The 23,398-nt window shown below is 36.8% G+C and overlaps 2 protein-coding genes across 9 annotated transcripts in view; one reads left to right on the forward strand and one right to left on the reverse strand.

The window, feature by feature from the left end:
- Positions 1-21,067, reverse strand: part of csrp1a (cysteine and glycine-rich protein 1a) — a 61,388-nt gene extending 40,321 nt beyond the window's left edge. Inside the window, exons 1-3 of the mRNA XM_073938166.1 lie at positions 21,002-21,067; positions 20,667-20,699; positions 20,525-20,563 (exon numbers count right to left, since the gene is read on the reverse strand). The gene's annotated coding sequence lies outside the window, so the exon portion shown is untranslated. The remainder of the gene's footprint in view (positions 1-20,524; positions 20,564-20,666; positions 20,700-21,001) is intronic.
- nav1a (neuron navigator 1a) overlaps positions 1-23,398 on the forward strand; it is a 270,784-nt gene that overhangs the window by 309 nt on the left and 247,077 nt on the right. For 5 of the 8 annotated variants that reach the window (XR_012398958.1, XM_068216848.2, XM_073939762.1 and 2 more), the window contains exon 1: positions 10,739-11,281. The exons of the other annotated variants lie outside the window; for them this stretch is intronic. The gene's annotated coding sequence lies outside the window, so the exon portion shown is untranslated. Of the gene's footprint in view, positions 1-10,738; positions 11,282-23,398 lie in introns of those variants that run through there. 8 annotated transcript variants of the gene reach the window in all.

Genomic DNA, 23,398 nt, shown 5'->3' on the forward strand with positions numbered 1-23,398 from the left:
GCTTGCTGACTTGTAATACATGATGCGATTGTCGTGATTTAGTAGGTGGTGTTCAAGGCCGGTTTATGCATAGAGTATCAGATATAAATATGATATACTGTTAAAAAGTTTTTGCCCCCTTACTGATTTCTTTAACATAGGCTCATTCTGAAAACGTAGCCCTATATACATTTCTGGTGATCGCAAATTATGTAGCCAGAGCCACGTACGGCTGCACTTCAACTAGCGTTTCAGAAGTGTTATTGCAGAGCAACAGAAACAGCGCGCAGAAGTATAAATGCACATCTACGCGTGTTGTATGCGCCGTGGGTCACGCCGTTCACTTGACACAGAAGTATAAACCAGGCTTTAGATGGTACCTTAAAAAAATAAAGAAATATGAATACTTTCCAGATGCACTACAGAATCCTTGCAGATTAAATTGTCAGATGAGAGAAAAGAGTTGGCTGAACTAGAACTACCAAATGCTCAGTCAATTTCTGCTTGCATGAATGCTGCTTTAAAAGTGAAAATAATTCGTGATGAAGAAACACACGTCTGTAACAAACATGTTAGTGTGTCAGAGCTGAAATTTAGTCGTTGAAAAAGGTTTCTCAGGACTGAAGTTCCTCCACGTTCCTCTCTGTATAAAGACACTCAATACTTCAGCTGTTGACTATTGTACTAGGTTTGTTGTTTTCATTAATCATCTCGTGTTTTCATGCTGTGTGCGTGACGTCTTTATTGTAAGACATTCGTTATGGATTTTGCGCCGCTGCCCACATGACGCCTCTCATGCCAGGAGGTGGCAGATTTGTAAGCATCGTAAGCGCTTCATAGCATGACGTAAGATAATTAGTCACAGCCATTGCTTTTGATAATAGATTGTCTGTTTTGAAAATGAAGATGAATAAGTTTGGTCAATGTCTTAACTATAAACAGTTGACATGCAAATTTATGTTGACCTTCAAATGTTAGAGAGTCATTTGTAGTTTTTCATGCTTGACAATGTACTCAATGTACTTACAGTAATATCCACATCATATAAAATCTTACAGCAACATAATTTTGGTTGCTAAAATATAACAGGCGGTAAAAAAAATTCCTCATATTTATTTTGCTTTAGCTCATTTTAATGATGTAAATCGAGATTTTCTTTCTTTCTTTTTAAACCACAAATTAATTTCATTACATTTAGACATTTATGTTGAATGACGTTTGTTTTAGTGCTACATGAATCATATGCTGAGTAACAAATTAGTAATAATTATCACTTTAAAGTGTTACAGTATTTAATGTTTATATGTCTCTTATTAATTTAAAATGAAATTATATTTATAGTGTCAAACTGGTCTGCACTGATGGTAGCTAAAGGTGATCTGACAAGCATTTATTTAATAATTGTATAGTAAATTGTGTAATTGATAACAGAACAAATTGTTATTGTTGTTATTATTATTATAATTGTTGTTGTCGTCGTCAGGTTTATTTATTAATTAATTAATTTGTTTGTTTGAATTTTAAACCTAAAACATTTTAAACACGGCGAGTCAGTGGCGCAGTTGGTAGTGCTGTCGCCTTACAGCAAGAAGGTCGCTGGTTAGAACCTCGGCTCAGTTGGCGTTTCTGTGTGGAGTTTGCATGTTCTCCCTGCCTTCGCGTGGGTTTCCTCCGGGTGCTCCGGTTTCCCCCACAGTCCAAAGACATGTGATACAGGTGAATTGAGTAGGCTAAATTGTCCGTAGTGTATGAGTGTGTGTGTGAATGTGTGTGTGGATGTTTCCCCAGAGATGGGTTGCAGCTGGAAGGGCATCCGCTGCGTAAAAACTTGCTGGATAAGTTGGCGGTTCATTCCGCTGTGGCGACCCCGGATTAATAAAGGGACTAAGCCGACAAGAAAATGAATGAATGAATGAACATTTTAAACACAACACAGCTGCCATAAAACACAACATTTAAATGAAAACTGTACATAAAAAATAAAAAAACGGGTTAAAACTTTTGATGACAGTAGTTACTCAATGCTACTATAATAGCACGTTCTGTCATTGAAGTTTAAAATATCTTAAAATATTAATTTTACTCAATTTACTCTGAGATATAACTTTACTTTGAGATGAAAATGAGGCATATAATTACAAAAAGGTTGACTTTTTGAAAGAAAAAAAAAACACCCACACTTTCCAGAGCACTGTCTACAGTTAAAACTAACCTAGAGCACTATCTGCTGTATCTGCTGTTAAAAACTAGTCTAGAGCAACATCTGGTGTTTAAAAACTAATTAGAGCAACATCAGCTGTTAAAAACTAACCCGGCAACGTCTGCTGTTAAAATCTAGGCTAGAGCACCAAAAAAGTACCCTAGAGCTACATCTGTGGTTAAAAACTAGCCTAGAGCGATGTCTGCTGTTAAAAAAACTAGCCTAGAGCGGCGTCTGCTGTTATAAACCAGGCCCGGATTGGCTAATCGGGAGGACCGGGAGAATTCCCGGTGGGCCGGTCCGTTTTTTGGCCGCGAGGGCCGGTGTCCATAGCTCCAGAATCTGTTGCTTACAGCAGTCACACTTTTTAAATTAATATATTTATTTACTTGACCACAGTCTTCTTATTCAATATTTTACCGCAGCTTATCATATAACTTGATCATTTCATTCTAAACAGTTATTGTGGTTCAGTGGCTAGTACGTTAGTTTTCGACTCCGCAGACCCGGGTTCGAAACTCGTCAAAGTAATCCTTTTATTTTTATTGTTAAGACATATAATTCTGTTAGGGTTGTTGAAAATTTGAAGTTCTAAAGCAGTTGTTTTCTCAAAAAAGACATGATAGTGTCATTAGAAACTGAATTGTATTTTAATATAGTCAGTCGTGAACTGAGGTGGGCCGGTCTGAGGCTTGAAACTCCAGGGCTGAAAAGGAGTCCCACTCCGGCCCTGATATAAACTAAACTGCAAAATCAATTTCTATTACAATTTTTTACCATTATTTATTTTTTACTGTGCGAGCTAAGTAAACGGAAAAAAACAAGTGTGCTTTGGCCTGTTTCAAGGCATCTGTACTTAATGTGAGTACGCCCTGAGACCAGAGTCGTGTAGAGTTTCTTTATTGTTATGTAGGGGGCGGCAGAGAAACCAAAACAGAGGTCGATAATATATTATCTCTACTGTGTTAAATGTTGATTTATCATGTTATTAATTCTCCATGTTTCTGATATCATGACATAAGATATGTTTTTCTTTCTCTAACCCACATGAACGGCACTGTAAATCAAAATTATGCAGCTGCCAGCCAAGATAGGGCACAGCTTTTCTGTGCCACATGTTTGTCCATTTAGTTTGTACAGCATGCGGTTAGCTCCATTCTCCCTGTTGTGGGTCTTATTGTCTGTTGGTGCATTTTATATTCTGATGACCAAACACTTTGGTCATCCTCAAAGAGCCATTCGCTCAATTTGATCCATTTTATCAGGATCAGTTACTCAGCTGCTGAGTCACTGAAGCACTTTCTGGGATAAATTGGTGATATTGCCTGTAAAATAACCCTGCCTCCAGGAGTGAGGTCAGTGTCTAAGGTTAAATCTCCAAGGGTTCAGTCAGTGACCTTCACAATCTGTTCAAGATGAGAAAATCTGTCAGCATCACGTCTGACTAACATGTTTTACTGCATAATTACTCACGGCTGTCTGATTCATCAGGGAAATCATAGGAATCATCTTGTATAACAGCGAGAAAGTTGATTTGTGCATTTATTTGGATGTACAGATGTCACTACTTCAAAACGGCGGATTTACCGCCACTCATAATGCCGCCGCATTGACATTTTGATTTAAAGCGGAACTGAAATGAAGCTAAATTATTAAAAATAATCTTGCGGGACTTAATTTATGTCCTGCTGCAAAATTAATTTTATTATATTTTTAGTTATCTGCACAAGGTTGGTCAATATAATAATAATAATTCCTTACAATTATATAGCACTTTTCTGGACACTCAAAGCACTTTACACAATGTGGGGGGGGGGGGGGGGGCGGGGGGGGGGGGGGGGGGGCTCCTCTTTCACCACCAGTGTGCTGCATCCACCTGGATGAAGCGACAGCAGCCATTTTGTGCCAGACCGCACACCACACACCAGTTGATTGGTGGAGAGGAGACAGAGTGATGAAGCCAATTATCATATGGGGATGGTAAGGAGGCTCACAATATCTAGTGAAAAAAAAGGAATAAGACAGCAGTGAAACATAACCAGCTTTTGTGTTTTTGTAGGAAACACAGTTTAGATCTGTTTAGGGTAAGAGATGTTTGAGTTATTGCCGTCTGTCTATCACTGAATGTGTCAGGAATATCAAAACAAAACCAACTTAGCTCCGCTCCTTTAGCGCCCCTCACACAGCTTGATCCACACTAGCATTTCTCCTCTTGGGTTTTAGGTTTTAAAAGGGAAAAAATTCCACCATCCCGTCCAAACTTTAAGGATACCGGGTATCAGATTTGCACAATCCATATGCAAAACACTTTGGTCTGTTTCCCTCGCTCGAAAGCTTGACAGAGCCCCTGCGCTTAGCTACAGTTGCTAAGCCACGATTGGTGGGTGGCGGTTTTTGGGTGTGGCTTAGTAAAGGGCCAATGTATGCAGAATCAATTTCTCTGATATTTTTACCACTTTTTTTTTTTGTTTTTTTACTTTGTGCGAGCTGAGTAAAATAAACAGAAAACAAGTAAGCACTGGCAGTTTGACCCTTAGTTCTGTTGGATCAGCCATGCTGAATAATTTGTTTCAATTTATGGTTAAATGAATCACTGATTAAGACAGGAACTTGCTGTTGTCTTGAATGTAGTTGTTCAGTACATTTTAAGCATTTGGGCCAACCATTTACATGTCAGTAGTATATTGAAACTATAAAATTGCTAATTTTCTGAACTTGTTCTTAAATAGTTTGATGATATTGGTAAAAATGGTAATGCTATGTGTATGGTTTTCATATGCGTAGGCTTGCATGAACCAAATCACCATTCACTGAAATTAAGAAACAGACTCTTTTCAAAACTATCCCTGCTGAAAAATCCAGCTTAAACCAGCCTAGGCTGGTTGGCTGGTTTTAGCTGGTTGACCAGCCTGGTTTTAGAGGGGTTTTGGCCATTTCCAGGCTGGTTTCCACCCAATTCCAGCCTGGTCTTAGCTGGTCAGGCTGGAAAATGACCAGCCAAATCCAGCTTAAACCAGGCTGGTTTTAGCTGGATTTGGCTGGTTTTGCCTGGACTCCCAGCTTGGCTAGGCTGGTCAAGCTGGTTTTAGCTGGTCATCTCCCAGCCTGACCAGCTAAGACCAGGCTGGAAATGGCTGGAGACTAGCCTGGAAGTGGCCAAAACCCCTCTAAAATCAGCCTGGTCGACCAGCTAAAACCAGCCAACCAGCCTAGGCTGGTTTAAGCTGGATTTTTCAGCAGGGATATATATCAAAAGTGCATGGCTTTGCATCATACTTAAATTTACATGAACACAAAAGTGGTTAAGAGCTAACATTGTATTTATATTTATGTGTACTGTTTCTTTAAATGTCAAATCTAGCAGAAAAGAGCTGCGTCCCAAATCGCATACTTATACACTATTCTATGCCATTTTGTAGCATAAATAGTGTAAGTAGTGTGTTCACACTGAAAACTCTAAAAATAATAAGTGCACTTTAATTACCCGGATGATGCCCACATTCAGCCGCTAAAATGAAGTGTGGAATGATGGACACTTCACGCACTCAACGACCGCAGGTTTGCTCACTTAGCAGAAGGGGCGGAGCTATCGGACACACATGTTGAATAATTTTATTTATTTTGGATGGTGAAAGCAAAATTCTCCTACGAGAGTGAATATAGCGCCTCCCGATGGTGAATGCGGCAATACTCATGGCAGGTATTATTTGATAAGTCACCGATTTGGCAACCGTCAAACGTCATCGGGGAAATTTGAATTTCCGTTTAGTAAAAAAACATTAGTGTGCCATTTGGGACGCCATTACATACATATACTATCCTGTTGAGTGTGTAAGTGCATAAGTACATAGTGCATGAGTGTATAGTGTGCCATTTGGGACGCAGCTATGTTTTTTCAACAACTGCAATGGCCACTGTATCTAAGTGATTATCATTATTAAACACTCTTGTGATTTCATAATTTGGCAATCTTTAGTCCTTTTACAGTAAGTTAACATGCTGATAATGCATCTACTGTAATTCTCTCAGCTAGCAACGACAACCCATTTCCTTGTTAAACCTCACCCTCTGCTTTAATTAGTGTTTCCTGCACCCTATTCAGCACCCATCTCAATGAAGATGCCCATTTACAAGCACAGCTGTGTCTTTACAAAGCCCTCCTGCGGTTCTCATTAAAACATCCCCTCTGTCGCTAACAGCTAGTTAGCATTGCCTGGGATTTACACCCAGTCCATATCAAACAGCGCTAAATTACTGCCATTCCCCACTTTAAAAACACTGGTCTTATTTTAGCACCTTGATTCTGATGCAGAATTGTAGTGATTAAAGAGGATATTTTAAGTGTGTCAGAATGAAGGGGCTGTTGGTTGTATGCTAGCACCCTAGGGGATAATTCTTCCTGATTTGTAAGCCCAGTGTCAAAGCTAATGAGGCAATATGTTGCTCAATGTACTTGCAAGATGAGGTTATGGAATATTAAATCCTGCAGCTTGTTGGGGGGTTTTTGATTTTGAGGGCTATTGCTTAATATGTTCACTGTTCTATCTGTTACACTATAAACCCCTTATGGCCATGTGCAAATGTCAGGCTAAATGGCAAAATAAATGAATTCATTACAGAGAACAACACTTCAAACGCATTGTTGATCATTGTATTGTAATATTTTTGCTGCTTTTTTTTAGTAAAACCTTTTGTGTTAGTAGCGGTAATTCACTTTCATCAGCTATTTCCTTTTTGTTGGTCAAACAGTTTAACAAATACTTTAAACATGTTCTGCTCTTGACAATGGTGGTTTAATGGATACCAGATATTAAATATTTTGTACTGCATTATATGTTTACACCAATATTTTGTTGTCAGAGAAATTTCTGAGGTAAAGATTTTATATTGCCAATTTAGGGCAATTTTACTACTTCAAATTAATGTAATATATAAAATATCTTTCCCATTAGATGAACCATCCACTTCAAATTGAATGGGCATTATCAGTGGTTATCAGCTGATAGATATAGGGCAGTAGGGGCCTTCTGTTGTTATCCTCCATCCACATGTTTAATCAGCTATACTTATAAAGCACACTCCAGATCTGTTTTACATTACTGTATTGTTTACAAGAAGTGTCATGGGATTTTTAATGACCACAGAGAGTCAGGACCTCGGTTTAACATCTCATCCGAAAGACAGCGCCCACTGACAGTATAGTGTCCCCTTCATTTTTACTGGGGCATTGAGACTCACACAGATCACTGGTTGAGCGCCCCCTGCTGGCCTCTCTAACGCCACTTCCAACAGCAAACTAGTTTTTCGCATGTGGTCTCCCATCCAGGTACTGACCAGACTCAGCCCTGCTTTGCTTCAGCGAGTAACCGGTCTTGGGCTGCAGGGTTAATAAAAAGTTGCTAGGCAATAGAGGCATGCATATTTAAGAGCACAAGAAAAAGTAGTGAATGCTGAACTGTGTTTGGTCAGTTTGATCATTATCACCATTTAAAGTACAAACACTTAAATCTTTTAATAAGTTTAATACATTAACTAAGTTATAATGAAATATATAGCATATATACACGTTTAGTCTGGGTACAATAGTGGTTTATTTTAAAGTAATTACATTTTTAAACAAGTTGTTAAAGCAAAATCAAAATGACTTCCTCTGTAGTTCTAGTGTTAAAGAGGTCTTGTTTTGCTTTTTACCACTCATCTCATTTTCGTCAGCTTTTCTGGGGCAGGTCACGGGGGCAGCAGTTTTAAGAGAGAACCCCAAACTGCCCCCTTTCCAGACACGTCTTTCAACACCTCCCTTGGTAGGCGTCCAGGTCCATGTCCCAAGAACTAGTTTCTGTGCCTGACGATCTGGTTATCGTGGTCCTAACCTTCGACCACCACCCATTTCACAATGCACCGGCCCCTTGTGACTCCCCCGCAGGTGGTTGGCCTGCAGGAGGATAGTTCCATGTTGCTCCTTTGGCCTGAGCCCAGTCGGGTTTCATGGGATAAAACCCAGCCACTCGCATACTGTCACCTAAGACCTTTTTGCCTTGGAAGACCCTACTAGAGGCATTAGCTCCCGGCAACAGAACTCTTAGGATCACTCAGACACTCAAACCCCTCCACTACATTAGGGTTGCGGTTCATGGAGTATCCATGGAATATCCTAATTTAATTAATTCCTGCCAAAGTTGAAGCCTGGTAGAGTTACAATTGTATATTTAAACTGCTGTTTTACAGATCTCATGTACTGATATACAATTGATTTCTTCCCTAAATGTTAATATTTACAAACATAAGCAGCGTTATGCAAGTGTATGCCTTTAATTTGACCTTTTGCTATGGTCCATGAATGATCCATCGATATTTATATTCATGGAACGTGCTCTCTAATAAGTCTTTGCGTTTGTGTGCACAGAAAACCGGTATCAATTTAATCTGATAAGCCTTTGTTTGTTTCCAGTGTTGCCAGATTGGAAATGTCAAAGTATCATACCAGAACCTCAAAATTATCGTATTTGGAGGAAAATTATCGTACACGAGTCAAAGTGAGGGTGCTTTCACACCTACACTTTTGTTTCGGAACGTATCTCGATTGCCCAGTTAGCGCGGTTCGATTGGCATATGTGAACAGGGCAATCGCGATCTGTTCCGCGCCAAAGATCGCTTGAATGAGGTGGTCTCGGCTCGATTGAAACGAACCCTGGAGCAGTTCGATTGCAGTGAGAAAGCGATCCGATCCGTGCGCGGTTATATCAAGGTGTTTTATGGATATGTAATAGGCTTATGGCTATATGAAGAGAAAATTATGAGTAGGGCGGGAAGTTTCGCTAGTCTCCGGATGCCCGCAAACGAGTGATGATCTCCCAGTAATCTAGCGTCTCCTTCCCGGTCCTCAAATAGGCATCGTCGCGCACCCTTCTCACCCCTCCCCACCGCGTCTCTCCTCAGACACGTCGCACGCGCGCACCCTGTCAATCACCATCAAACCACCACCTCTCCTGACAGCTTAGCGGGACGCTGCAAAATAAACCCTGACACTCTGACCAATGTGAGGTGAGTTTACTCGCACGTGACTTGTTTAAGCTCTTTTGGTCCGATTAGAAACTTTGCAATGTGAAAGCGAACCGCTCCAAGAGCAAAGAGCAACAATGTAACAATTGTAATCTCTGTTTCGGAACAACTGAATCGATTCACAGGTGTGAAAGCACCCTGAGAGTATACAGCTATTATATAGACACATAGCGTTTTGACACAACGTGCAAAAACTAGGTACCTTAGTGGGAAGGTTCAAACTCCACCTCCGAGTTGCTGTCATTGAATGTTGCATGTTGCCAGATGTTGAGGGATTTATTTCACCGTACAAATTGGATGCCGTAATAGACTGCAAAATAGTGCTGGTTGGCTTGAAAGAAGTGCACACTCTGAGGTGTGCATGCTTTGTTTTGATGAGACTAACTTTGGAAAAAACACGTTCACAAGACGCATTTGAATGGGAAAAAACGAGAACATCGAGGGAAAACTCCCATCCTTCTCACCTTCATTTACAGCACAAATTGTTTTAACATTATTGCTTAAAAGATCGACCTCAAACTGAAAACTACTGACCTAACCATGGGCACGCGCAGCAGGAGGGTTAACTCGTGAGAGAGCCATTCTCCACGTTGATTGGCTGAGAAGAGGCAACGTAAGATGAGATAGAAAACGTGCCTAACTCCACCTACTCCTCACAGACAGCACAAAAAAGATGCAGCTAGATCAATAAGTAAAGAAGCCCGAAGATTACAATGCAGTTACTTTTAAATGCCATAAAATTCTGAAATTATCGTACAATATAGGATTTTTCTCATTATTGATCGTACATCGTACAGAGGTCGAAATTATCGTACAAATACGATAATTATAGTACGTCTGGCAACACTGTTTGTTTCTCTCAGAGTAACTGAGGCACCAGCGGTAAAGGCTCCACCCTTTTTTGAAAAGAGGTGGAGGAGCAGCTCATTTGCATTTAAAGAGCCCCACACAAACTAAAGGGGCATTGTAATGAAAGATCCATAGGATATTTTGAGATTAAACGTCATTGTATGTATGGATAACGCATGTATGAACGTACCATTATAGAACTTGTATAAACCACAGTTGCTAAACTTACATGTGTATAACAGTGATAGAGGAAAACGACAATGTACAAGGTTTAACCACAAACTCCACTCTTCAGCCAGTACTTTTATAACCCGCAGACACACACACACACATTGTCAGTAGTATTTGCAGCATCAGGAGTCTCTTTATCAGAGAGTCCTTCACCCGCATCCCAAATTTATTCTTCACGTCCGTTAGCTTCATCCTCCTAATGGCCAAGGTAGCTACTGATGTAGGAGAGGGCTAATATTTCACACCGAGCAGGACCGCAGCCAACAGCTCCATTTACTGGCAGATAGAGAGAGAAAGAGAGAGAGAAAGCTAAAGAGGGAGCGGGGGGAGGATCCGGACTGCAGGCGGACTGCGGCAGGAGGGCAGTGACGTGATATAGAGAGAGAGACAGAGAGAGATGTATGGCAAGATATGACCCTCACACTGAGCTAGCAGAGAGGCAGCAGAGATGCTGGGATTCTGTGGCATTAGTGGATGTCGCTTTTCACCGTTCGACTGTGTTTGGAGATGCAAAGAGTGTGTCATTCTGAGTCAGGACTGTGTGGACGGATGAGTCAGTGTGACACTTGTTAGTGACCCGGCATGTGTGTGTGTTAACTTCCAGAGAGTCGTGCTTTTATTCAGCTTCGCCTGTCGTTGAGTTCGATTGAGCTGGTCGCTGTTTTTGGCATTGTCATTGTGTGTCATATCAGGATTATGACTTCAGAGTTTCAATAACTTTTTGTGAATGAGTAAGACTTCCTCGCGTTGACAGAATCGGGGGCCGCTGATTGGCCGTAGGGGCTCCGCTGCCCTGAGAGAAAACTTCCTGTTTCCTCCGAGTGGACTTTGTGTTTCATTGGAAAAGCACGCCAAAGGATGCAAGAGTAATCCAGGAAAAAACACATCCTATTGTTTCTTGGGATTGCATGCGGATCCGCTGCCCGCACTTCTCAGAAACTTGCTGTACAGTCAAACTGTAAGGTAAGAGACCGGTCTCTCTTATATTTGGTTGTGATTAGTTATTAAATGTGTCAGGAGGGTTGACAATAGGTTAGATGTCATCGTAGTGAAAGAGTACATTATATCACTATAATACTACAGATTAATATGTACTGTACGATCTTGACAGCTGTACTGTTCACCCTACTCCTTAAATGTTGTTTTTTTTCTTCTGATTTTGGTTGTAATGTAATGATGGACACCTTTTGTAAAGCTGCACTTAACTAATACATTTGAATTGATATGAATGATGACCAGATTACAGTTAGCCAAGGACGGCAACTCTTTCAGGAAAGAGTAAATGTTTCGAATATTAAAATTAGTACTTTGATTTTTACTAATATCTGATGAGTCAATACCTCTAGACTTCATTTTTGACAGATAATGTGACATTATGGTGTATATTTAAATACTCCTCAATCAGTTTTGCTTCAGGACTGACATGAACACAGCGCTAAATAGGTTTATTGATAGACTTCAGTGGAATCTGAGTGATTTTCTATGGCTTTTGGTATTTGTACACACTTATTTAAGGCTTTGTTAGGGTGTTTGATGTATTGGGGCTTCCGTGTGAGCTGTTCAACAGGTTTGTTTTTCATAGTTTGAGTGGTTTAGATTCTGAACTTGAATTCCAATAGCTTCATGGTCACCATTGCTAATGCTACATTGAATGGTCATCGCAAAACACCATGCACAAAACTTGCTCTTCCTGCAGATGAAAGTGAGGATGAGATGGGTTTTAGTGACTCAGAATGATGCAGACTGGACATTTAATAGAGACAGTTTAGGTAAGTTACAGTAGCTCAGAGGCGGATAAGACAGGTGTAGTATAGTATATAGTATAATACATAAACATTGCTGGCTAGTCTTTCTTTCAGAAAAGATTAAATCTTTCAAATAGAAAGGTTAGTACTTTTGATTTTCACTAATATCTGATGAGTCAATACCTCTAGACTTCATTTTTGACAGATAATGTGACATTATAGTGTATATTTAAATACTCCTCAATCAGTTTTGCTTCAGGACTGACATCAACACAGCGCTTAATAGGTTTATTGATAGACTTCAGTGGAATCTGAGAGATTTTCTATGGCTTTTGGTAGTTGTACACACTTATTTAAGGCTTTGTTAGGGTGTTTGATGTATTGGGGCTTCCGTGTGAGCTGCTCAACGGGTTTGTTTTTCATAGTTTGAGTGGTTTAGATTCTGAACTTGAATTCCAGTAACTTCATGGTCACCGTAGCTAATGCTACATTGAATGGTCATCGCAAAACATCATGCACAAAACTTGCTCTCCCTGCAGATGAAAGTGAGGGTGAGTTGGGTTTTAGTGACTCAGAATGATGCAGACTGGACATTTAATAGAGACTGTTTAGGTAAGTTAGCTCAAAGGCGGATAAGACAGGTGTAGTATAGTATATAGTATAATACATAAACATTGCTGGCTAGTCTTTATTTTAGAAAATATTAAATCTTTCAAATATTAAGGTTAGTACTTTTGATTTTCACTAATATCTGGTGAGTCAATACCTCTAGACTTCATTTTTGACAGATAATGTGACATTATAGTGTATATTTAAATACTCCTCAATCCGTTTAGCTTCAGGACTGACATGAACACAGCGCTTAATAGGTTTATTGATAGACTTCAGTGGAATCTGAGTGATTTTCTATGGCTTTTGGTATTTGTACACACTTATTTAAGGCTTTGTTAGGGTGTTTGATGTATTGGGGCTTCCGTGTGAGCTGCTCAACAGGTTTGTTTTTCATAGTTTGAGTGGTTTAGATTCTGAACTTGAATTCCAATAGCTTCATGGTCACCATTGCTAATGCTACATTGAATGGTCATCGCAAAACACCATGCACAAAACTTGCTCTTCCTGCAGATGAAAGTGAGGATGAGTTGGGTTTTAGTGACTCAGAATGATGCAGACTGGACATTTAATAGAGACAGTTCAGGTAAGTTACAGTAGCTCAGAGGCGGATAAGACAGGTGTAGTATAGTATATAGTATAATACATAAACATTGCTGGCTAGTCTTTCTTTCAGGAAAGAGTAAATCTTTCAAATAGTAAGGGTAGTACTTTTGATTTTCACTAATATCTGATGAGTCAATACCTCTAGACTTCATTTTTGACAGATAATGTGACATTATAGTGTATATTTAAATACTCCTCAATCCGTTTTGCTTCAGGACTGACATCAACACAGCGCTAAATAGGTTTATTGATAGACTTCAGTGGAATCTGAGTGATTTTCTATGGCTTTTGGTATTTGTACACACTTACTTAAGGCTTTGTTAGGGTGTTTGATGTATTGGGGCTTCCGTGTGAGCTGCTCAACAGGTTTGTTTTTCATAGTTTGAGTGGTTTAGATTCTGAACTTGAATTCCAATAGCTTCATGGTCACCATTGCTAATGCTACATTGAATGGTCATCGCAAAACACCATGCACAAAACTTGCTCTTCCTGCAGATGAAAGTGAGGATGAGTTGGGTTTTAGTGACTCAGAATGATGCAGACTGGACATTTAATAGAGACAGTTCAGGTAAGTTACAGTAGCTCAGAGGCGGATAAGACAGGTGTAGTATAGTATATAGTATAATACATAAACATTGCTGGCTAGTCTTTCTTTCAGGAAAGAGTAAATCTTTCAAATAGTAAGGGTAGTACTTTTGATTTTCACTAATATCTGATGAGTCAATACCTCTAGACTTCATTTTTGACAGATAATGTGACATTATAGTGTATATTTAAATACTCCTCAATCCGTTTTGCTTCAGGACTGACATCAACACAGCGCTAAATAGGTTTATTGATAGACTTCAGTGGAATCTGAGTGATTTTCTATGGCTTTTGGTATTTGTACACACTTACTTAAGGCTTTGTTAGGGTGTTTGATGTATTGGGGCTTCCGTGTGAGCTGCTCAACAGGTTTGTTTTTCATAGTTTGAGTGGTTTAGATTCTGAACTTAAATTCCAATAGCTTCATGGTCACCATTGCTAATGCTACATTGAATGGTCATCGCAAAACACCATGCACAAAACTTGCTCTTCCTGCAGATGAAAGTGAGGATGAGTTGGGTTTTAGTGACTCAGAATGATGCAGACTGGACATTTAATAGAGACAGTTTAGGTAAGTTAGCTCAGAGGTGGATAAGACAGGTGTAGTATAGTATATAGTATAATACATAAACATTGCTGGCTAGTCTTTCTTTCAGGAAAGATTAAATCTTTCAAATAGTAAGGTTAGTACTTTTGATTTTCACTAATATCTGGTGAGTCAATACCTCTAAAAACTTCATTTTTGACAGATAATGAGACATTATAGTGTATATTTAAATACTCCTCAATCTGTTTTGCTTCAGGACTGACATCAACACAGCGCTAAATAGGTTTATTGATAGACTTCAGTGGAATCTGAGTGATTTTCTATGGCTTTTGGTATTTGTACACACTTATTTAAGGCTTTGTTAGGGTGTTTGATGTATTGGGGCTTCCGTGTGAGCTGCTCAACAGGTTTGTTTTTCATAGTTTGAGTGGTTTAGATTCTGAACTTGAATTCCAGTAACTTCATGGTCACCGTAGCTAATGATACATAGAATGGTCATTGCAAAGGACCATGCACAGAAATGGCTCTTCTTGCAGATGAAAGTGAGGGTGAGTTGGGTTTTAGTGACTCAGAATGATGCAGACTGGACATTTAATAGAGACAGTTCAGGTAAGTTAGCTCAGAGGCGGATCAGACAGGTGTAGTATAGTATATAGTATAATACATAAACATTGCTGGCTAGTCTTTCTTTCAGGAAAGAGTAAATCTTTCAAATAGTAAGGGTAGTACTTTTGATTTTCACTAATATCTGATGAGTCAATACCTCTAGACTTCATTTTTGACAGATAATGTGACATTATAGTGTATATTTAAATACTCCTCAATCCGTTTTGCTTCAGGACTGACATCAACACAGCGCTAAATAGGTTTATTGATAGACTTCAGTGGAATCTGAGTGATTTTCTATGGCTTTTGGTATTTGTACACACTTACTTAAGGCTTTGTTAGGGTGTTTGATGTATTGGGGCTTCCGTGTGAGCTGCTCAACAGGTTTGTTTTTCATAGTTTGAGTGGTTTAGATTCTGAACTTAAATTCCAATAGCTTCATGGTCACCATTGCTAATGCTACATTGAATGGTCATCGCAAAACACCATGCACAAAACTTGCTCTTCCTGCAGATGAAAGTGAGGATGAGTTGGGTTTTAGTGACTCAGAATGATGCAGACTGGACATTTAATAGAGACAGTTTAGGTAAGTTAGCTCAGAGGTGGATAAGACAGGTGTAGTATAGTATATAGTATAATACATAAACATTGCTGGCTAGTCTTTCTTTCAGGAAAGATTAAATCTTTCAAATAGTAAGGTTAGTACTTTTGATTTTCACTAATATCTGGTGAGTCAATACCTCTAAAAACTTCATTTTTGACAGATAATGAGACATTATAGTGTATATTTAAATACTCCTCAATCCGTTTTGCTTCAGGACTGACATCAACACAGCGCTAAATAGGTTTATTGATAGACTTCAGTGGAATCTGAGTGATTTTCTATGGCTTTTGGTATTTGTACACACTTATTTAAGGCTTTGTTAGGGTGTTTGATGTATTGGGGCTTCCGTGTGAGCTGCTCAACAGGTTTGTTTTTCATAGTTTGAGTGGTTTAGATTCTGAACTTGAATTCCAGTAACTTCATGGTCACCGTAGCTAATGATACATAGAATGGTCATTGCAAAGGACCATGCACAGAAATGGCTCTTCTTGCAGATGAAAGTGAGGGTGAGATGGGCTTTAGTGACTCAGAATGATGCAGACTGGACATTTAATAGAGACAGTTCAGGTAAGTTAGCTCAGAGGCGGATCAGACAGGTGTAGTATAGTATATAGTATAATACATAAACATTGCTGGCTAGTCTTTATTTCAGAAAATATTAAATCTTTCAAATAGGTTAGTACTTTTGATTTTCACTAATATCTAATGAGTCAATACCTCTAAAAACTTCATTTTTGACAGATAATGTGACATTATAGTGTATATTTAAATACTCCTCAATCCGTTTAGCTTCAGGACTGACATCAACACAGCGCTAAATAGGTTTATTGATAGACTTCAGTGGAATCTGAGTGATTTTCTATGGCTTTTAGTAGTTGTACACACTTATTTAAGGCTTTATTAGGGTGTTTCATGTATTGGGGCTTCCGTGTGAGCTGCTCAACAGGGTTTTTTTTCATAGTTTGAGTGATTTAGATTCTGAACTTGAATTCCAGTAACTTCATGGTCACCGTAGCTAATGCTACATAGAATGGTCATCGCAAAACACCATGTTTATCCATATTAAAACCAGCATAAATGCACAAGTATAAGTGTACCTGTGGCTGTAGAGTTTTGTTCAGATGAGGGACTTCAACGATACCTGTCCATGTTATTTAATGTGGCTGCTTTAAGCGACAGGTGAATTTGGGTCTAAATGCTGTAGAAGTTAATTGGACATAAGTTTGAAGTATATGTTGTACCGTGTTATGTTATGTTATGTTATGTTATGTTATGTTATGTTATGTTATGTTATGTTATGTAGACAGTGATGCAAATTTAACAGCAAATACTTAATCATTGATTAACATTATTATATTAATAGTGTTAGGACAATCATTCAAATCTGATTAATCAGCTTGTGGAATAAATAAATAAATGAATATTAATAATAATATTGAAAATGTAAATACTTCATCAAATTAACTATTTGTAATTAACAGCTTACCAATTAAAAAAACAGTTATTCAGTTTTTTTGAATATATATATATATATATATATATATATATATATATATATATATATATATATATATATATATATATATATATTTTTATAATTTGCAAGCCGTATATTGAATTTTTTATTTATTCAATTGAACTTTTGGCTTATTTTATTTAGCTGCTTTTCTTCGCCCAATAATGACTAAAGCACATGCCAATATTTAGTAGTGTTTACACATTAATAATGCAAATGACGCTTGATAAATTAACAAACACTCAACAATATAAATCTTCTGTAATTATTGTCTTAATTAAATTAATTCAAATAAAATATTACAATTTTATATTTTATATTTTAGTATTTTTAAATAAAAAAAAAATATATAATAATGAGTGATAAAACATTTCACATGGACTGAATCAACTGCAGTTTTGTTAATACTATATTATATTATATAATTTATTATATTACTTATATAATTTATTATATTATTTTATCATTTATCATTTATTATATTATAATTTCTTATATTATATTATCATTTAAATTTATGATATTATATTATATCATTTATTATATTATAATTTATTATATTATATTAACATTTATTATAACTTATTTTTATTATATTATAATTTATTATTTTATATGATCATTTATTATAATTTATTTTATTATATTATATTAACATTTATTATAATTTATTTTATTATTATATAATTTATTGTTATATTATATTATATTATATTATATTATATTATATTATATTATATTATATTATATTATATTATATTATATTATATTATATTATATTATATTCCTCTCTGGAATATTTTATTCTGGTCAATCACATCATTACATCAAGTAAAGTTTAAGACTCAATTACATACTCTACATACTCTTTACAAATTAACAAAATTAACAAGAATTATGATATATATATATATATATATATATATATATATATATATATATATATATATATATATTTTTTTTTTTTTTTTTTCTCAGAAATTTTAGTTTGATGATAAGAATGAATGTTTAAGTATTTCTCCCCTTAGAAATGTTTGTTTAAGGATCAGAACAAATGTTTAAACTTTTCTCAGAGCAACAGATCGAAGACTGACAGTCATTTTCAATTACTGACTAATAAGCTGAGAGGGAGATGCTGGGGAAACATCTGTCTGTTATTAACCATTGATTGTTTGAAGAATAAATATTTGTATCTTTGTGTCTGTCACACATGCTGTTTAGATTAATCATCTGACATTGTGGCAACATCAAATATACAGTGAGGTTAAATGATGACTGACAGGGTTAAGTTCTGACCTTTTTAACCTTTTACCAGACCCCCACACACATTTAATGATGATGGGGTGAAGTTAATGGAGTTAAATGGAGAAAGACCTCTGACTGAGTGTCTATTGTGTTAAGCTTCATGAGTCACTCAATGAGTCAAAACATGCTGGTTTTCTGATTAACCTACTCTTTGTCCACGGTGTTACTCACGCTTTATCGAACTTGCCAAACTGTATGAAGGTTGAAGGAAATAGGAGGAGAGCACATCTGTTGCACACAGTAAAAGTTAAAAAAATAACTCATGACTGAGTAAAAATATGTAAAAAAAAAAAAAAAAAAGATTATATATATATATATATATATATATATATATATATATATATATATATATATATATATATATATATATATATATATATATATATATTTATATTTATTTATTATATTTTTTAACAAATTATATATTTTAAAGATGCATTTTACCTACCACATAAATAAAACAAAAACAAAGCATGTTAAAATTAAATTAAGTTTGCAGTTACAGTAATACATATATTATAGTACACATACATAGAATAAAAATAAATAGCTCTATACTGCAAAGAATATAAATAAAACAAATTAGACATTAATAAACACACTCACATGGTAAAAATAAGTCTGAATTATTAGACCCCCTGTATATTTTTGGAGCTAATAATATTGACCTTAAAAAATTAAAAACTGCTTTTATTCTTGCGTAAATTAACCAAATAAGACCTCTTCCAGAAGAAAATATATTGACGGAAATACAGTGAAAAAAATGGAAGAAATGGAAACATTATCAGCTACTGCTATTTAAAAAAACATATTATTCCTTTTAATATATAGAACATAAGAAATAAAATGCATATTAGTTGGCAAAATACATAATCTCTTAGTTAACGGACTTTTTTATGTCAAAGTTATAAAGTCCCTTTATTAATCTGGGGTCGCCACAGCCGAATTAACCACCAACTTATCCAGCAAATGTTTTACGCAGCGAATGCCCTTCCAGCTGCAACCCATCTCTGGGAAAGATCCAATAAACACTCATTCACACTCATACACTACGGACAATTTAGCGTACCCAATTCACCTGTACCGCATGTCTTTGGACTGTGGGCGAAACCTGGAGTACTCGGAGGAAACCCACGCAAACGCAGGGGGAACATGCAAACTCCACACAGACTCTTTCAATTACATTTTTATATAGATTTTTTTGTCTTAAAAGAAAAAGATTTTCAGCCTGTGATGTAAAGTGTACAGTTTTATAAATTAAAATTATGTCTATAGTAAATTGTCATTTTTGAAAATTATGTCAATTAGGCTGCTATTTGCCAAAAATCTCAGAAAAAAAGTATAGAGCTGATAAAATGACCTGTTGGTAACCGGACGAAAGGGTATATAATCGAGCTAGTGCTGTTCCCATGCTGATAAACTTCTGGTTACCTGTTATTGTTCGTTTTTTTTTTCCATTTTAAACGATACCTTTTACAGCATTGATGTTTGAATGTAGTTAAAATACAATCAGTTAAATAGACTCTGGCATTCATTTAGTAGCTAAAGCGTAAAACGAGACAAAAAGTCGTTTACACTCACTCGTCCATCAGAATCGGCAGGCTAGCGCAGAAGCTCCATTGAATATACTGGGGTAAAATAAATGCTCATTTTATAAGGACATAGTGGGGGAAAAAAATTCAATGCGGTGCTTCTTGTACAATCTGAGACCCAATTTATATTGGATATCACTCAGCCAGTGGAAATCGCTGATTTTCAAAGAAACCAGATCTTAAACACGCCGTTTTTGCAATGGCAAACAGTTCACCGGAAGCGCTTAACCCAGGTTACTGGCAAATTAAAAGTCCTATTAGCATGCTTTGGCATATACCTCATTTCATTAAAAAAACAAAAACAAAAAAAAACACTAATGATAGACTAATATCAATCTTATTTTATTATTATTATTATTTTTGTTTTATAAATGACACTAAAAGTATTACACACATAAAAAAAATATATATTTGTTCACTCAACCTAACCTAGTATTATCTTATTGACTCAGTTAAGTTGTATTGACTTAATATATTTGGTAAAGTCTCACCTGTGGTAAGTCAGTCTTTCTCTGGGAATGTGCTGCAACCTTAAGAATGAGAAAATAACATTTGGGTAAATTATTGTAAATATTTGGTCTTAACTATCTGACTACTGTACCTTTATGAATGAAAATACTGGTAAAACCTCACCTTTAAAAAAAAGTAAGTCTGCTCACTGGGAACCTTTAAAATGGGAACATTTAAATGAATTACTGTTTATATGTTTTCCGAAAACATCTTCAACTGTATATAAATAGGAGATCCATTAAAATCTATATAAAATACCTGTAGTAGATTAGTCAGGGAACTAGAAATATACTATTTCTATACACGTATTGGGATATTGCAAAATCAAACCTAAAACAAACTTGACTAAGCTTTATAAATGTGGCCAAACCACATTTCAGCAGAGGTCTAATCTGCTCTAGAAACATTTATACTGGGGAAAAAACATTGACACACAAATTTGAAGAAGCATTACTTACCAAATGTGATGACTGAACAATTGTAAAATCTGGTGAAAAGCATCCCATGTGTCTGACTTCTTCTGTAGTTTAACTGGCAGTTGGCAAACTGACTTAATGGGGCAAATTCCACCACCTGCTGGATTGGAAGTATGGGGCACAACTTAAAGGACGCTGGTTTAGCATATGTTTTTCAGTTGAGTAGATTGAGTAGACAATCACTCTATTACAGACTAGTCGAGACAGTGAAAACTTACCATGTTAAGTTGAATTACCAACTTTGTTGTTTCAACTTACAAAATCTAACAGAATATTTTTTTACAGTGTAGACCAGGGGTGTCCAAACTCGGTCCTGGAGGGCCGGTGTCCTGAAGAGCTTAGCTTCAACCTTATTCAAACACAACTGAATCAGCTAATCAAGCTCTTACTAGACATACTAGAAACATCCTGGCAGGTGTGTTGAAGTGAGTTAAACTCTCCAGGACACCAGCCCTCCAGGATAGAGTTTGGACACCCTTGGTGTAGGCTATTGAGTATCTTGTTTTCCATGCCAAATTGTAATCAGTTTTCAAGGTAATAACTAATTTATTTATTTCTTTTCACAACATTTGATAATAAATGTGGCTTTTCCAGTTTTTGTAATCACACCTACAATGTAAACCCAAATGTTGTCTTCACTTAAACAATCAAGCAAAGTTGACTGAACATTACTTTAAATTTAGCATTTTGGTCATGTCACCTAAAAATATGAGCTAATTTAACTCATATACAATGAAAATGCATAAACTTAAGATTTTAAGTATAGTAAGCTCAAAATCACAATTAATCCTTGAAAAAAAATAGGCAGTTTTTAATGTCGTCTTGATGGTAAAATTCTAATGTGCAACCCTTTAGCAAGGTCTCTTTTTAATCAGAAAACAAGGCTTCATGTATAATTATTCACCATAATGGGAATAAATGCCTACTTATTTGTCTTTTAAACATTTTTTTTTCATGGTATATAACTACAAACACAGACACACACACTGAACTGAACAATTTAAATATAATTACCAAACCGGCAAGTTAAATAAACGTAAACATGCAAGTTTTGGGAGACTCTGTTACTCAATTAAATTGAGGCAACGAGTTTACTCAATTAATTTCGTTCAGTCAGCTTATTAGGGTTTTCAGTGCAGACTCTCTTTTTCTGGCTACAAATTTCTGTAAAACTGCGTTGGATATCAAAATACAAAAACTGAATAAATAAACATATATGCATGTATTAAAATATAGTGTAAAACATTATACCATCATACATAATGACAAATGCATAAAGCTTGAAACATACTATTAACTACCACTGTTTAACAGCAACAAAAACATACCTGCTTGCTATTTAAAACATAATACTAACATACACTTACAATATTATGTTACCTGTAGTTTCTCTCAGAAAATCTGTTTTATTACATAGTAAATAAGTGCCCTTTCCCAGACATGGGTTGCGGCTGGAAGGGCATCCGCTGCGTAAAAACTTGCTGGATAAGTTGGCGGTTCATTCCGATGTGGCGACCCCAGATTAATAAAGGGACTAAGCCGACAAGAAAATGAATGAATGAAATGAGTGCCCTGTGGTTTACAGTGGAATTATTTCTACATTTTAGTTGTCTACATTCGGATGACTGTTATGTAGCACAAATAGCGAACTAACCAGCAATTTTGTCACCAATGAGGCCATGATATTAATTCTGCACTGTGTTTATTCCAACCAGAGGCAACCAGGAGCCACTTAAAATGCAAATTACACTTGATGAGGGGTTTGTGGACTCACAGCGCTTTCAGAAAAAAGGACTTAAGACTCAGTGTTTGCTGCCCTGCTGAAAAATCCAGCATAAACCAGCCTTGGCTGGTTGGCTGGTTTTAGCTGGTCAACCAGGCTGGTTTTAGAGGGGTTTTGGCCACTTCCAGGCTGGTTTCCAGCCATTTCCAGCCTGGTTTTGGCTGGTCAGGCTGGGAGATGACCAGCTAAAACCAGCTTGACCAGCCTAGCCAGGCTGGGACCCCAGCCAAAACCAGCTATGTCCAGCTTAAACCAGGCTGGTCAAGCTGGTTTTAGATGGTTTTAGCAGGTCAATTTCCAGCCTGACCAGCTAAGACCAGGCTGGAAATGGCTGGAAACCAGACTGGAAGTGGCGGGCAAAACCCTCTAAAACCAGCCTTGTCGACCAGCTAAAACCAGCCAACCAGCCTAGGCTGGTTTAAGCTGGATTTTTCAGCAGGGTGGTTACACTCATATTGAGATTCATCATGGCATGGCACAAAATAACAGCGTTATGTTTGGATATTTATTGAAAAATTATACCTCTGTGCTACTCAAGTAAACCAGTAGGTGTCAGACTTTACACAGATTTAAACTAGGTTAAACCGGTCAGTTTC

Source organism: Danio rerio, chromosome 23 (assembly GCF_049306965.1).
Source record: "Danio rerio strain Tuebingen ecotype United States chromosome 23, GRCz12tu, whole genome shotgun sequence".
Taxonomy (NCBI): domain Eukaryota; kingdom Metazoa; phylum Chordata; class Actinopteri; order Cypriniformes; family Danionidae; genus Danio; species Danio rerio.